Source organism: Pleurodeles waltl, chromosome 2_1 (assembly GCF_031143425.1).
Source record: "Pleurodeles waltl isolate 20211129_DDA chromosome 2_1, aPleWal1.hap1.20221129, whole genome shotgun sequence".
Classification (NCBI taxonomy): domain Eukaryota; kingdom Metazoa; phylum Chordata; class Amphibia; order Caudata; family Salamandridae; genus Pleurodeles; species Pleurodeles waltl.
The window spans coordinates 762,089,968-762,108,377 of record NC_090438.1 but is presented as its reverse complement, the minus strand read 5'-3'; positions in this window follow the sequence as shown (position 1 = coordinate 762,108,377).

Sequence of the window (18,410 nt, the reverse complement as noted above, 5' to 3'; positions counted from 1 at the left end):
TGTGGCAGTTTGGCTTCTGCCAAACCGCACAACTCGTAATGCAGCAGTTTTTACCACCGGGTCCGCGAAAGTTAGACCGCCAGCACGAGTTTGGCGGTTTCATGACCGCCAAACTCATAACGAGGCCCTCAGTCACATCTGCATTCATTTGCATACTGAAAGGGTCTTCCTGGGCAGGAAGGGTGGAGGGGCTCACACTTACCTTCTTACGGCCAGTGACTAGGCTGAAAGGGAAACTTGGGCACTTCAAAACCACTCTTTGAAGTTTCCTCCACATCAAACCATTTTTGGGTAGATAAACTGGATCTGTGGCCCCAGAAAATCAGACACTTCTGGACCTACCCCTGCACTCTGTCAGAGGAACTGCCTAGCTGCCCAAAGGACTCCTCTGGACTGCTTTACTGAGAAGGACTGCTGCCCTGCTGGGCTCTGACTCTGCCTTCCTCCTGAAGTACTCTCCAAGGGATTGGATTGAGCTTGTCTCCTATTTCTGAAGTCTGAGGGCCAACAAAGACTTTGCATCTTCAAGGAAATCCTCATGCATCAAACATTGATGCAACTCCTGCAGAAATCAACGCACAGCCTGCATTGTGGCTGGGAAGTCGCCGCATCACTGACCGTAATGTCGCAGCACCGACTTCCCGACAGAAAATTTGACGCAGCGCCTGCCTTGCAATGGAAAAGTTGACGCATACTGGATCGATTCAGCACCTACTTCTTCTACCAGCACATCAAGGATTTTCAACGCATCGTTCCTGGGCATCAAAATATCCCAGCTTCGCAGTGAGAAACCAAGACTGTTTGCCTGAAAAATGATGCAACCCCTTGCAACACAGAAAGAAACAACGCATCATCTGTGCCGGGCGGAAAATCTGAGGATACACCTTATTTTTCCACGCATCTCCTTCTCTGCAGTCTCCGTGCGTCATTATTTTTGATGCATCCCAGGTACTGTGTTTTGTAAAGAAATAACTATTGATTTCTAAGGTTTGTGACTCTTTTAAACATTTTAAAAGTGATATTTCAACTTGGGCTTATTGGATCTTTGTCGTTTTGACATTATTTTATTCAGATAAATATTATGTATTTTTCTAAACCTGTGTGGTGTATTTTTGTGGTGTTTTCACTGTGTTACTGTATGATTTATTGCACAAATACTTTACACAGTGCCTTCTAAATTAAGCCTGATTGCTCAGTGCCAAGCTACTAGAGGGTGGGCACAGGATTATTTGTATTGTGTTGTGACTTTCCCTGACTAGGATTGTGGGTCCTACTTGGACAAGGATGCAAAACTCCGGCAACTAGAGCCCATATTCCTAACAAAATCTTGTATGGCATCTTTGATATTATCACTGCAGCATTTGCAACAAAATTATTGATAAGGTAACTGTGCATGATGAGGGCGCAAGTTATAGTTACCTTAGGACATGAGTTATAGTTACTTGAAAGAACTATAACTATAGCTGCTGAATTTTTATGGTTTTGTATGAGTAAATTCAGAACCTAACTAAAACGTCCTTGAAACCTTTGTTATTTTCAGTGAATTTCTATGTTTTTATAAACGTAAAGTAACTTTAATTACTATACGTCATTCCAGTCCCCGCCGTGTATTGCCAAAGGCCGTGCGTGGCAGAGATTGGTCGCAAGTCCTGGCACTGGAGCCAGGCCTTGCAACCAATCCCTTATAACTACCCAACCCCACCCCACACACGGCCTTTGACCGGGTGCAGTGCAGGCTGGCCACAGGGTCTGCCTCTCTCAGTGGATGTGTGAGTTGGTGTTTGAGTGTGTCTGAAAGTGGGTGTGTGAGTCTATGAATAGGTCTGAGTGGCACCCAGTGAGTGTCTGAGTGGATGTGTGAGTGGGCGCATAAGTCTCTGAGTGCATGTATGAATGAATTGGTGTATGAATGAGTCTGTGGTTTTTCTTTCACATTGTTTCACATTTGGAAACATTTTGCAAATAACTTGTGAAAATGTGTGAATTTTCACAAATACCATGCATGGTGATACACAATTATTTTAAACCCATAATTTACACCTATATCACACCCATGGGATCATGGTACCTTCACCCTAACCCCTATACCACTTTCAATTAGGATTTTCACTCCTGGGGACCATGTCCTGTGAAATAAAATGGCGGCCACAACTTTCTAGTCAGGTTCCGGTCAGCCAATCACAGCACTTCTTTTCTGATGTGCATTTGTTGAAATTCACAAATTTTTACGAAATATTAGTGGAATAATCGCAAATTCGCTGCAGCCAGAGATGTACAAATTTGGATTTATCTAAGTTTCTCCAAATTGTCTGAACGGATTTACACCAAATAAGTGAAAGTACAATCTACGTACCGACAGCTAGCTTTCTGCCAAATTTGGTGTAGTTCTGTCCAGTGGTTCGGGCTGTAGACATGTCTAAAAGTCCTATGGGAAGTAACATGGGAATCACAACTTTTTTCACCCCCCCTTTTTCTTCGCCCCTGCTTGATGGATCAACCACAAACTTTCTGTGCGCGACCAGAATCCCAGCAACACTTTATTTTTTATTTTGTGAAGATTCGTCAAATGGCACCAAAGCTATAGGCAAGTCAAAAAACGCTTTTTCTACGGAAACTTGATCCTAACTATAAAATATATATAGAAATAACATTATTTTTAGGTGAATATGTCAGTGACAATATTTTGAATAATTAAATCAAAACAGAAATTCACCACTTATAGTTAGCAGAGCTAGCTATAACTTGCACCCCTGCAATGCACTGCTTATGACCTTACATATTACATCACTCATGACATATTCTATTACATCATTTATAACATCACTAATGACATTATAAAATTGATGACATCATCCTATGAGTGTGTTAGTTTGTTTTATAATTTACATCGCGGCGAGTAGCTACCATCTTACTTTTCTACCTGATTTTGTACAGCCTGTGTCCAGCTAATGGGTGTAAATGTTTACAAAACTCATGTGCTCCGAATGCATCATAGGAGTAGAGGTATTGAACACATTATAAATCTTTGCTTTGAAGAGTAACTCTATGTACAGGTGACAGTTGACAACTTGTGTTCAGCATGGTCCACACAAGTTTACGTACTACATGCTAAGTATTGTATGCAGCTTTGAGTTATTAGACAGAATCGCCACATCACGACAATTTCTACATAAAATAGAAGGCTGTGAGCACCAAGATAGTATGTTTTGCTTCAGAAGATGGGCAATTTGTAAAGGTTTCACCACAGTATGAAGGCTGCAACCTGGTTGTTTTTAGTGAATAGTGTTTTTGACAAGTGTTACATAGAGTGTACACTTTTTAATACTCTCCCGTGTATTTCTGATGAGAGTGTGGTATACAGTTTACAGTACCCATTCTCACTCATAGCAACGTAATTTCTTAATGTAAGTTCAGTGACTGTGAGGTACAGATAAAAGCTGTCCATAGAAGGGCATTAATATTGGAACAGATGTTTGAAACACTGTGCAATGAGGGTTTTCCAAATATCTGTGGTTGATTGTTAATGTGAACTAGGCTACAAGTGAAGTGTATGGTATAGGGTCAATGTTGCACATAACACATTCTTGCTACACCTAAGGGGGTTGCATATGTGATACCATTGGCAATGTTTCATAACATTATAGAACACCATTTCTATGTTAGTTTCTACCCCCTTTAACGTAGGAAAAAGGTAGAAACGAACACAGAAAGGGCGACAACAAAGAACCCACTACCTGCAGCCCCCAACAACATTTAAAAAAGGCTTGGTGGTGCTCTCCCATATTCCAGGGCCACCACCGAGCTCAAACTAATATAAAGAAAAAAGCCCTCGTAAGACATTATGGGTTGCTCTTTCAAGGAGCAGTGAATATAAAGGAGGCGCTCCTGCACTCATTTATTATTCATTTTTTTGTCCAGTACCCACCAAGGACACAACATGTTTATATTCATTTGGGAGGGGGCATGCAGCTCCCCCTGAGCTTATAAAGACATCTGGCTCCATGGTCCCCATCCCCCAGGGATGTACTGACTTATTAAGGAGAGAGGAGCCTGCGCCCTCTCCCTGAGCCTTTACAGGTCCCAGGGAATCCATCCACCAAGGCTGTTTTCTTCTTTATTAGGAGCAGGTGTGCTGCCCACCTCTCTGAGCCTCTACGGGCCCCGAGGAACCTTTACCCTGGAGAGCCATGTTCTTTTTTTATGGGTAAGGGGTACATGGCTCCCACTTTACTGAGCCTCTACAGGTGCCCTAGTGTCCACCTGTAGATGCCCTGGTGTTCACCTGGGGCACCCACAATGAACAACGCTGGTGGCCACTGGGGAGCTCCAGCGTCCCACTGACACCTTTCCTGTGTACAGCAGGAACCAGCATTGGTCATGCTGGCAGGAACAGGTTTTTCACTGATTCCAGCAGGCGGGAGCAATCTCAGTTTCCATGCTTGCAAGAGTGCAAGCAGGAAAACAAATGTCTGCTTCCACCCGGTGGGAGTATTTCTGCAGCTTCTGCTGGTGCTAGCAATAAGTACTCCCTGTACGTGCTCTTGCAGGTTGGGAAGCAGTGCTCTGGGTGTGGACTCTCTACGATACCACTTAGGAGCCGGCCCCAGGTGATAAGGTCCTGGGACCTGACGAGGCTTGGGGAGGGGAGCAATGCATCTCGCTTCCCTTTAACATTCATGCTGGGTCCTGGCGCATATGGCCCCCAGTGCTGTGTTTGGCTCAGGGATGTAGGCCATATGCACCCCTCCCAATTGGAGGTTGTGACAGGCCCTGGGTGATGTGTTCCTTGGGCCATGATCACCAAGGGTAGGTTCTTACATCCCCCTCCCCTTTGAATATTGTTGTGGGCCCCAGGGAATGGAGTCCCTGGGGCCATGATCGACTTGGGGAAGGAGGCAGCATGCTCCCCCCTTAATATTTATGCTGGGCTCCGAGGGACGGAATCCCTGGGATAGTGATTGGCTTGGACAGGGGGCCACCTGTTCCCCTCCCCTCTCATAAAGAAGCCAGGCTTTGAAGGACATTATTGGTTCTGGACATTATTGGCTCTGGGAGCGGGGTTCCATGCTCACTCCCTCCCCAAATAATAAATCACATTGACCCCCTGGACCACCCCAGGGTCATATTTAATTTTTAAAATGGCAGCCACCATTTTGTTTTTTTCCTGCGATACCAATGTATCACTGGATTTTTAAACTTTGGTCCGGGGGTCTCTCTGAGCCTCTCCCCCCATAAAAGCTAGGAGGGACAAGGCATTCTTACCCTCCCCCTTATATCTTTGGTTAATGTTGCAGCCAGCCAAGCAGAGCGATCGCTCCAGCGGAGTCCTCACTCTCATAGGAGTGAGATGGCCCCTGTCCCTTCTCTCTCCACAGTGTGCTAATGAACAATTAGACTATTAACATTCTGTATTTATGACACAAGTGTGGTACAATTGAAGTCACCTTGCTAGAATCAAAACTATATTTCCTTTAGAAATGAACACATTTTTTTCATAAAAATTATAGTTAGTGCTCTAAAAAGTTAAAATGAGGACACGATTTATGAGTTCTCAAATACTGACAAAGGGCTTTTAAACTAGTTGGTATTTGATTTTTTTGATCAAATTGACCACGTGATTTTTTGCTGCACCAGTTACGTAAGCATATTGAACACTTCTATCATTGGACTATTTTTGGGCTACATTTGGGTAATATTTGGGCTCTTTTTCCTTGGGCAGCCAAGTTGGGAGTACTTTTTTGTGATCAAGCTCCCTTCTTTTTGCATTTACTGCAGTATCCTCTGTCGGAAATGCACTCAGTTTTACGGCTTTGATTCCATCATGATGGCATTCAGGTCTGCCACAATTTTGTCATAAATACAGAATGTTAGCACTCTAGTTGCTCATTCGAACACTGTGGCAAGGCTGATCGCCAGGGGTTTAACCTCCAGATTTCTGCACGTTTTGAAAGTACATGTTTCACTCTGCATGCAAGAATATTTTACTGAAATGGATGAGGAAGTTATTTGACAACGCGTCAAAATGTATCCTAATTTTTCTTTCTACAGCACTAACCATAATTTCTATGACAAATCGAACCCCTTCATTTTGTTCATTTTAAAAAAATGTTTTAAACTTTACAGCTTTGATTCAATCAAGATGGCTTCAGTTTATTGTCATAAATAAGAATTTTACAGCGCTAGTTGTTCCTTAGAAAACTGTGGGAGGTTGCAGTAGTACACTAGGGAATCAACTGATAAGCTGCTGCTGCTGGATGTGCATGTTTTATTCTCACATGGCTCAAGGTGATAGTGTCCATTTACAGGAAATATGATCTCGTTTCAGATTCTGGAGTACCTTCTGTAACCTCTATGGGAAAATCATTAGCGAAAACAGTTTTGTCTCAAACATTGTTCATCAAATCCCCGCAAAAGTTCAGCATTCAGGGTAAAATTACCTTAGAATACACCGCAATTGCTAAATTTAGTATAGTACCAACAACAAATGATTTATATTGTGACTAAAATCTGTTTTCTCCCTTTATATGTGCTCGTTTCTGACCCTCAAACCCAGGCTTACACTACACTGCATTTCAACGAAGACTATGGGCCTGATTACAAGTTTGGCGGACTGGATGACCCATCCGCTGAACTTTTGACTGCGAGGCTGCCGCCTTACGAGCTAGTTACCTGATGTTCCAATTACGACTTTATCGCTGGGTTGATGTGTAGAAACCAAGGTTTCCACCTGCCAGTCCAGCAGGAAAGTGGTGGCACCATTGTCGCCAGCTCATAATCGTGCTGATGGCAATCCTGCTGCCCGCAGGGTACACCAGCACGCTCGCAAAGCTTGTGGTCTGCACTGAGTGAACATTGTGAGGGTGCTGGGCAGGGGGACCCCTGAGCTGCCCATGTCAAGCGCATGGGAAGTGCAGGAGCCCCTTTGTGGCCCCCTCCACCTGTTCTCTGCCAGCCATTTCGTGGCAGTGAAACCACCATGAAAAGGCTGGTAGAGAACCAGGTCGTTATCAACAGGGCGGCGTTGATTTCAGCACCGCCCTAGCTGACTCTGACCTCCTCCACTGTCAGCCCGTCGGGATCAAAGATCCGGGAGGAGACGGCTGTAGGTTGGCGGGGCTGCCCACCAATCTCGTAATGTGGCAGTCGGACCACCACAACCTTGGCGGTCAGACATCCACCGCGAGTGCGGCGTTCCATGGACCGCCAGACTCATAATCAGGCCCTATACCCCTGTAATGGCTGCCCCAACTTGTCAATGTTGCAGCCAGTGAATCAAGGGTGGAAGTCTCTTTGGGGCCTTCACATGCTCCTTGCGTTCAAGGTATGCTCACCCTGCACCCCTCATATATTTTTTTCATTCATTTTCATGTCCTGAGCTCTGTGATGACTGCCACAATATATTGCTTAGATTGTGACTAATCAATCAGGATTCACTAGTAGACTTTAAAGTGGCCAATCAGAGCATAATTAGACACTGACTTTCAAGATTTCTCTAACTTTTACTAACTTTTGAACCCTAATTTCTCAAAACCATGTTGAACAGATTTATACCAAATCACTGAAAGCACTCTTTGGTGTTCATCATCATCATCATATACTTTATTCGACCATAGGTCATAAAAGTTACATATTAAATTGTACAAAAAAAAAAAGTAAGTTTTCTTCATTATACTTTTACACTGGCTGAAAATAGTAAGGTTTAGAATAGGAAAAGCTTCTATAGGCAATGGCCTACTATAATCCACCATTAATCCCGATACATAACTTAACATTTAGATACCAGGGTTTCTGAGACAATTGCTTCATAACGTTAAAATAGTACAAATATTTAAAACTCTTAAAACAATATGGGGTGATTTCAAAATACATATTTCCCAGATGGTATCATCATCAAGATAAATACAAACTATCCGACCCAAGATGTAAAAATTTAAAGTGCTGATTTGATGTTACATAATAGTATAATTCCTTAATAATTTAGATGGCATACTTTAACAAAGAGAGCCTACTACCGGCACAATCATTTGGCAAATTTAAGCACTGTCAAGTCGTTAAGACACAAGCACAGTGTGATAAAAGGCTTATATATTAACTTAAAATGGTTATCGGATTCATGTTAAAATGGCACGAGTGCCAGACGGATGCATAAAAAATAGCTCTTTATGGCTAAAACTAGTGTTAAATGGCAGAAACACATAATGATTACCTACATAATGTCTGAAGAATCTATTCCAAGCCCTATCCAACCCACTTCATCCAGATCATCTTCATCATCAACTTAGTTCATCAATGACCATAAAAGCACATAAAACAGAATATAATAATTCTTAAGTAAATAAATAAATACATATCTGTAAATAGGTGTAAAACATTAAAACAATAACTTGATTTGCACATATGGCTCTAAATCTTACCTATATAGAGATAAGACCTTAAATAACTTTTTGAAGATGGCAACGTATGCGCCAAGCTGTTGCTAAATACTTACTTACTGAAAGAATTACGTCAGCTGAATTATGGCTTTTTAAAACCCGTAGAGCCAAGGAGCAATTCTTGAATCCCATGTCCCTGCAAATCTTAAGGATCCATTTTGTTCGCGGAATCGCATAGGCTGGGCAGAAGAACATAAAATGCTCAATGGTTTCAAAAATACTGCCACAGGCAGGGCATGTATCGGGAAGATTAATCGACCCCCACCTATGAATCAATGACATCAGGGGCAGTGAGCCAAAACGAAACCTTGCGTATAAGCTCTTGCCTTGCAAGTCCGGTATCACATCCAAATAGGATTCAAACTTTGGGGACCATTTAATATCAGTAAAGGAATTAGTTAAGCGACCATGGGATTTATGGATTATGTAGTTGTCCTTAACGTAAGACCAATAGGTTAACTTTAAAACATTTTTGTGCCGTCTCTCGAATTTGTGGGGATTTTCCCAATAGTCGCCCAAGCCCAAAAGCCGAAGCCAATGGGCCACATGGCGAATCCAGGGAAGAGTATTAGCATTTTGGCACTTCAGTAAATCGAGTAATGCGGTCTTATATATATCTAGTTCGGGGGTTGTCCATAATCTAATCCAATAAAGGAGAGGTCTTAGAGTAGCTAGATCTGCTACTCGGCTTAACCCCAGATCTAGAAATAATGGAAGCAAGGGTGTAGTGCGTGGACATGCAATTAAAGCCCTTGCAAAGTTGTTTTCCCCCACACTGATCTTATTGCAGTTAGCGTAACCCCATACCTCCGCTCCGTACAGGGCTGCACTTTGAGCCTTAGCCGTGTAAATTTTTATTGCTGGGGAAACAACCTTTGTAAAGGAGCTTTGATAAAAAAGCAATATGGATGAGGCTCTATGTTGAAGGAGCCCTGCACTTTTCGTAATCTGCTCTTCCCATAGTAGTTTACTGGTTAACCTAACTCCCAAGTAATCTATAGAGCTTACTTCCTTCAGCGGTACTCCCTCAATGTGGATGGAACATCTTTTCCTAGGTCCCTTGGATAAGACCATCAATTTTGTTTTGTTAATGTTAACCTCCAGCCCATAATCGCTACAGAATTGGTTAAACCGGTCAACAAGGGTCTGCAACCCCATTGGTGTCTTAGAAATGAGGAGTGAATCATCGGCAAAGAGCAAGATAGGGATTTTTTGTGTATTCAGGGAAGGGGCATCATTCTGGCCTGTGGACACAGCCTTTACTACTTCGTTGATAAATATAGTAAACAGTAGGGGGGCTAACACGCAACCTTGGCGAACTCCTCTTCTGATTGGAATCCGTTCTGTCAGTTCGCCTTGTTCACCCCACCTCACTTGGGCATAAGTGTTCTCATGCAGTCGTTTTAACAGGAGTAATAGATCCTCTGGGATTCCCAATCTACCCAGCACTTCCCACAGTTTGGCTCTTGGGACCAAATCAAAAGCCGATCGCAGGTCTATAAATACCACATACAGGCATTGTTTGGCCACAAGTACATATTTCCAATGCAATATGGCCAATCGAAAAACCTGGTCTATCGTGCTTGTTTTTGCACGAAACCCTGCCTGTAGATGGGAAAGGATTTGGTACTCCTCATCCCAATAGATTAACCTCTGTAAAATTTGTTTTGCAAAGATCTTTTGTAGGTTGTCTATAAGGCTAATTGGCCTGTAGTTGGCTGGGAGATTAGCATTCCCTTTTTTATAAATGGGTATGATCTCTGCCCCCTTCCATGTACCTGGAATTTGCCCCCCTGCCGCTATACTATTTGAAATGGCATTTATATACCAGGACCAGATATGTGGTTCTGATCTATAAAGATCTCCAGGAAGCTTATCTGGTCCAGGTGCTTTGCCAGGTTTTTAGGCTATTTATAGCCTCAAGGGTCTCTTCTATTTTAAAAATGAGGCAACGCTTAGGGACACACTGAGACTCCACTTGGGGGGCCGTACGGGAATTTGGTTCCAACAATTCTCTTTGGTGTTTTTCTGTGCAGCTGTTTTTTCTAAAACACTGTCTAATATTCCAATGGACACTTGCATGGGAAAGCATGTTTTGCCCCTTTCCTTTTTTTCACTGCCTCTGCTTGACAGATCACCCCAAAACTGAAGAGGAAGGAGCTGCGGTCCAAGACCTTTGTTTTGCCCCAAAAAGTTCTTCCTATGGAAACTCTTACTCTATCTATCTATCTATCTATCTATCTATCTATCTATCTATCTATCTATCTATCTATCTATCTCATAAAATAATACCCTTTCATGATCAGACTGTTACATAAATTATGCAAAAAAGAAGTTAGGAAGTCTAGGTAGTTCCCACTTTTAGGTGGAGAGTAACCCCTATATAGCGCACTCTACAATACCAGAGACACTCTAAATCTCCTCATCTCAAATGACTGTCTTTCTAGCAAAGTTTTAGGCCTATGATTAGCACATTGCCATCCATGCTGAGTCAGAAAGTCTTTTGTCATTTATATATCAAACTCTCTAAGCACAGGATCAGCTTCGCTAAGCTAAAAAATAAATGACCAGATCCTTTTACCACTCCAGGCACAGTATTACAGCTTCGGATTTGTAAAATACCATTCAAGCTAACCTGGAATGAATAAGAGCAACCCCTGACAGTTGTTTCACTCCTGTTATGAGCTCTTCAGCGAGGTATAGTTTTGTCCAGACACAAAGCAGCACCCAGTATAAGTCAAAACAGTACCCTTTCAGGTCAATCGTGCCTCAGGGACTGCCACCTCCCCAGGGAAAATCATGAAATTAATGCAGGGGCCTGTGCACCACCCCTGTATCCCGGGGCCACCACCTCCCCATGGCAAAACATGAAATTAATGCGGGGGGCCCGCACATCCCCCCTGCAGCCCTGGGGACCACTATCTCCCCAGAGCAATTCATTCACATAAAGAGCAGCCATGCAGCCCCCCTGCAGCCCCAGAGACCACCGCCTCCCTAAGGCTGAAAAAAGATAATGAAGGGTGTCCATCGCAGACCCTGGCCCAGGGATCACCACCTCTCTGGGCCAAAATACAAACGATAGAGGGGGCTGCAGGGCTCCACTCATTGAATCAATAATGGCCCTGGGGACCACCACCCCACAGAACCAGCTCCTGCTTTGTCCAGAATGCCCAATCCAGGACATAGCTGTTTGCTCTGACTTGGTGTCAAAGTGTTCTCACCTGCTGGATGCAGAGATTTCATTTATTTCTCTGTCTGCAGAGTTGCAGGCAGGTAATGAAATAAAATGATTGCTTTTGCAGACAGGGAGCTGCATGTTTAGCACCAGCAGGATTCTGGGAGCCAGCTGGGACTACAGGGGCCTTGCGGGTCCCCCCATGGTCCCCATCGTGCACACTGGGTGCACAGGGCACTCAGGTGACATGGCTGGGCCCCAGGGGATGCAGTCCCCAGGCCAAAATCAGCCCAGGAAAGGGGGACGCACCCTTCCCCCAGTGATTAAAGATGGGTCTCTGGGGATGGGGGTCCCAGGGCCAAAATCAGCCAGGGGAGGTGGGCCATGCAGCCCCACCATCCCCAATGAATAGGTATGTGCCCCAGGGGATGGGATCCCTGGGGCCAAAATCGGCCAGGGGAGGGGGTGGGCCCTGGGGGTTGGGATCCCTCAGACCAAAATTGTCCCCCCTCCCCTACAATACATGGTTCTCCCTTTAAATTGCTATGAGTATGCAAATGTGCAAATCACCTGGAAGCTGCGCCCGCTTGGCCCCGAACTGTCCACCTTAGTAGTATGCAAAGGTCTTCTCCCTTTTGCCAGGGTGATGTACAGCTTCCCAAAGGGCCCCAAGTGCATTTCTTGTCGGTTTTGATAGTGCGTACTTGATGCAGAGGAATATGAGGACATCTCCACAAAACAAAGAAGCACTTACTTCATATAGCTAAGAGGAAGGACCCTGGTTTGGTGGAGATTTACGTCTTTGTAGTCTCATTGGCCTCTTCATAGAAGGATTCATTTTATCACAGAATTCTAGGGAAACAGGCAACAGGATAATCAAGTTGCCAAAACGCATACAAGGTTACTGTTGACATTTCCTTGTGTTCCAACAGCTGTAGTGTAGAATACATATTGGACATTTACCCAAGGAGGCAAAAAGAACTCCACTTGGGTAGACATTTCATTCAAAGTTGTGGACTCTTGTTGGATAAAAAGACAGGTGAGGTTCCTTTGAGGCAAAGCCACTCACACAGCTACTGACACCCACACAGACACTGACACATCCACTCACAGAGGCACTCAGACAATCAGACACTAATGCACCCATTCACAGACCCACTCAGACACTCAGACACCAAGTCATAGACCCACTTACCCACACACACACCCATGCACCCACTCACAGACCCACTCAGACTCACACACCCACTCACAGACCCATTCAGACACTCACACACACACTCACAGACCCACTTAGAGACTCACACACCCACTCACAGAGCCACTCAGACATTCATGCAGCCACTCACAGACCCACTAAGACTCACACATACACTCAGACCAACATAGGCACTCACACACCCACTCACAAAGACACTCACACACCCACTGTCATGCAGAGACACCCTCTCACATCTACTCTCACACCCAGAGAGACACTCTCACACCCACTCTTACATCCAGAGACATCCTCTCATACCTATACCAACACCCAGAGAGACAGGCCCTGTGGCCATCTCCCGCTGTGCACCACCAAAGGCTGTGTGCAATGTGGGGTTGGGTTGTTGGCCACACACACTGGCTGCAGTCCAGGCCCTGTGACCAACCCCAGCCATACACGGCCCTTGGCCGTGCACAGCGTTGGATGGTTATAGGGCGTTATCCACAGGGCCTGGCGGTGGTTGGATTAACATAGAGTAATGAAAATTACATTGTGTTAAAAAAGCCATAGAAATTCACTGAATAAAATCAAAGGTTACAGGGATGTTATAGTTAGGAAATATATATATTTTTTAAACATAGAAATTCACTTAAAAAAGCCAAAGGTTACAGGGATGTTGCAGTTAGGTTCTGAATTTACTCACACAAAACCAGAGCAATTCAACAGTTATAGTTAGCGTTATTTCAAGTAACTATAACTTGCATCGTAAGGTAACTATAACTCGTACCCTCACCATGCATTGTTAATTACCCCAGATATCGTAGCACTCATGACAATTTCCTTAATGTCATTTAAAATAGAAATGAAACATCCGCAGTCAAATTATTGAAGGAAAAACTGTGCATGGTGGGGGTGCGAGTTATAATTACCTTAGGCTGCCTAGCGATTTTGATGCAAATGAAGTCGAAAACCGAAAGCATTTTCTACTGATGATACTGCAGTAAATGAGAACATCACAAATACGTCTTCCAAAATTGACACCAGAGAAAAAAGAGCCCACATGTAGTACAAATATCACCCAAATGACAGAAGTTTGAAAAGCACTTAGGGGGCATTTACGATTCTGGCAGTCATAAGACTTCCAGACTCGCGGTGGTGGTCAGACTGCCGTGGCTGTGGCAGTCAGACTGCCACATTATGAGGTTGGCTGCCGATCCAAGATCCCGACAGGTTGACGGCAGTCCTTGTTGTAAGCAGCCCCCCCTGCTGGTTACAACCTTATTCTCCTCCAGCCTTCTCATGGCGGTTTCAACACCATGTAAAGACTGGCAGAGAACAAGCAAAGGGACATGACAGAGGGTCCCCCTGCCCAGCACCCTGCATGCAGCAGCATTGGAAACAATGCTTAGTGGGGAAGTTGTAATGGGGCCAGTGGGGAGACCACCAACACTGTAGCGGTCTACTCATTGGGAGTTTGCCAGACAGATGATTCTGTCTTCCAAACTCATAATGACCCCTTAATTTCTTTGTTTTTTACAGTTTTTCATAGCGCAGACTTCACCATAAGGTATTGGAGTGCTCTACATGAAAATCAGTTACATTATATAAGGACAAATTCATTTTGGTTTTAGCCAGAGGGAGATTAGTAGATTTGCTCAGAATCACAGGGTTTCGAGCTGATGCTGAAATTCGAACCTGGTTTCCCAGCTGCAATGTCTGCGACTCTGGCTGTAATGCCACATCCTCTCCCCTAAATTAAACATATAATCAAGTGATCAACTGGATAAAAAAATACATAAAGGTAGCAAATAAATTAAAAGTGCTTTGTCAGTATTTGAGAACTCATTTCAGTTTTTTAGAGCACTAACCAAACTTTCTATGTAAATAAGACCCTATCATTTTTATAATTTCCAAAGGAAATGCTTTAGGTATTACAGTTTTAATAACATCAAGGTGACGTCTGGCGTGCCACACCTTTGTAATGAATACAGAATCTTAGCAATCTAGTTGTTCATTAGAGTACTGTGGGGAGGTAGTGGTGAGGTGCACAGACTTGGATAATAGAGGGCAGGGAGGAGGGTGAAGAGGCAACAAGTTGACCACGCTGGGCAGGTGGGAGGAACAGTGGCAGTACAATGGAGTATGGAGGGCAGGGGAAAGGAGAGCATGTGCAACAAAGCAAACATGCATGATAGGCTGTGGCAAAATAACTGGCCATTGAGGGCAAAAGGAAGAGGCAGTGGCAGTATAACCATATCTGTCAAGAGGCCCGATTCAGGCAAGAGACCTCGATGTTTTAAGACCAAAAGGGCTTTATTTTATCTATCTCCTACCTAAAATCTCTTTTTCAATATAAGTCTATGGGGAAAATCAATTCCCCAGGTTTTTTTTTCAAAATCTCCCTCTTACCAAGTTTACAATGATGGCAAGTATAGTACATTGGATCATGGAGGGCGGGAGGAATGGGGCAGGGACATAGACTTAGATTACAGAGGGCAGAAGGGAGATGGCAGGGGCACCAGAGTGACTTTACAGGGCAGGCATCAGGGGTTGCAGAAGCACAATACACCTTACTGGTCAAGCGGGATGGCAGCGCAGCACGACGGACCATGCAAAGCAATTGAAAGGGGACATGCACATGGACAACAGAGAGCAGAAGAGAAAGAGGCAAGGGCAGCAAACAGACCATACCAGATGGACTTGAGGTACACTTGCAGCATAATGGACCATGAAGGGCATGAGGGAGGGGGCAGGTGCATGACAATGAAACAGACAAGGCAGGAGGGAGGTGAAAGGGGTCTGCACATGGAACTGGAGGGCAGTGGGCAAGGGTTCAGGGCAGGAGCAGCAAGCTGACCATGAGGGCAGGTGGGATGGGAACTGGAAGCACAACACACCATGGAGGGCAACAGTGAGACTATAATAGAATACACACAGACAACCAAGGGAAGGTGGGAGGCGGTCAGGAGCAGCAAGCTGATCACACAGGGAAGGTGGGAGGATCTGTGACAGCACAGAAAACCATACATGGCAAGTGGGAAGGTTTGTCGCAGCACAGCAGCCATGGTAGGCAAAAAGGAGGTGGCAGAGGCATGCACAAAGGACCATGGAGGACAGAAGGGAGGGGTAGGGGCTGGACACAGACAAGAAAAGGAAGGGGCTTCACAAAAGACTAAGAAGGGCAGGCAGGAGGAGCAACTACAGCACAACAGAGAATAGAGGGCAGAAGGAGTGGCAGAAAAATGGACCATGGAGAACAGGAGAAAGGGTATGGGAGCATGGAACTCTGACAGACAGGTTGGAGCTGGTAGGCACAGATGGCAACCATCTGACCATGCTAGGTAGGTGGGAAGGGCAGCATCAGCTCAACAGAACACTTAGAGTAGATAGGCTGGGCAGTGGCAGGCCCATGGAACATGGTGGGCAACAAGGAGGGAGCAGGGGCATGCACACAGACATCGGACGGCAGGGGAACGAGAGTAGGGGCAGCAAGCTAAGCACAGAGGCTAAGCAGGAGGGCAATGTTGGGGCACAGAATTGGGAACAGTAGGCAGGAAGAGAGGGCAGGGACATCAAGTTAAATGGAGGGCAGTGGCAGCACTTTGGACCATGCAGGGCAGGAGGGAGGGGGCTGGTACTTGAACTTGGACAAAGGAGGTGAAGGGAGGAGGTGGGTGAGGCTGCAAACTAACTGCTCAGAGCGGGCGGGAATGGCGGTGGCAGAACAATAGTCACACAGGGTTGTAATGATGGAGCAAGGGCATGGACTTGGACAATGAATGGTTAGGAGGGGGTGAGGGCAGGAGCAGCAAGCTTGGGTGGGGACACAGTGCATTGAGATGGGCGTCTTATTTAATGTTAAAAAAAAACTAGTAATTCACTGAAAAACCAAAGGTTACAGGGATGTTATAGTTAGGAAATAGAATTTGAAAAAAAAAAAAATTTATTCACTAAATAACTAAAGGCTACAGGGACGTTATAATTAAGTTCAGATTTTACACGCACAAAAAACGTAGATATTCAGCTATTATAGTTAGAGATAGTTCAAGTAATTAAAACTCGTGCCCTAAGGGAAATATAACTCACACTCTCGCCGTGCACTGCTAATTACCCCAGATATTACACAACTCATGACATTTTCTAGGATACCACTGATAATATCACTGTAACATTTACAGTAAAATTAATGATGAGAAAACTGTGGATGGCAAGAGTGCGAAATATAGTTACCTTAAGGTATGAGGATATATAAACACACACACACGGATATACATATATATATATATATATATATTTATACTCAAAAAATTATATCTAATGATTATATTACAATTGTATTATTAATTTAAACATATAAACATTGTTATGATTAGTATAGTAAAATAAAACAAACTACTTAACAATAAAGACATAACATTAAATAAATACATTTAAATTATAAAGATTAGAAACGAATATTTATAATTATAAGAAAGAGATTAACAATTCATATTTTTAATACAGGTAATAAAACATAAATAAAAAACAAATAATATGCACAACTTAAAATATATTAAATTATTGTGACATAGATATATATTCAGTTAATATGTAATACTGAAATAAAAAAAACTGAAACTGCTTACAAAATTTTACAGAGTAAAATTAAAATAAATGATTAACAATAAAATAGTTTGATTTTTGAAAAACATCGTACAGAAAATACCAAAAAACTGTCTAAAAATAGAAAATATATATAATTTTAATATCAATTAACATATTATATACAGAAATAAATATTATTAGTTAATAATTCAATTATTAATGTAACATTTTAAATAGTTAACATATAAACCACACAATATTTATTAAATGTTGTTTATGAGAAATGCAAGAATAAATATTATATGTTTATTAATATAACAATGAAAAAATAAAATACATAATAAATTAATTCAAACTGATTATAATAAGAAAATAATTGAACTTTTACATTAAATTTCAGATTGTTTTAAGAAAAACACAATATTTTAAAAACTCCCACAACTTCCTCTATAAACCATATATAAATCATATATCCCACTAGTAATAAAATTATACATTTTGTATTATTATTATTTTTTAATTAACATTTATTAATTATGAAAAGAATATTTAAAAATTACAAAATAAATGTACAGTTAAAAGTCATATATTTACATTTAATATGTATAAACACAAATTATGAATAATCATTTATTTACAAATCTCCACACACTTTTTCCCTATATACCCGATATCTCACTACTAAAATAGTACTAATTATATTTGCATTATTATAAATGTTACATAAATATATTCACATTTTAAGCAAATCCTGTTAAAGAAATGCAATTTTCTTTAAAAAATACTATTAAAATATAAATTATAACTTCACAACACATACAACAACAAATAAAAACATAGTTAAAACATGACAAAAATGTTAGCAACAATATATTTGTATATGTATTACAACAATATTAAATAAACATCAAACAATGTTTTTCTCACCTACAATATTATTATCCACAATACTATTCCTCCACATTATTCTTGTGATGATAGATATGTTATGCTATCCCCTTCCTTCCTCTTCTTGTGT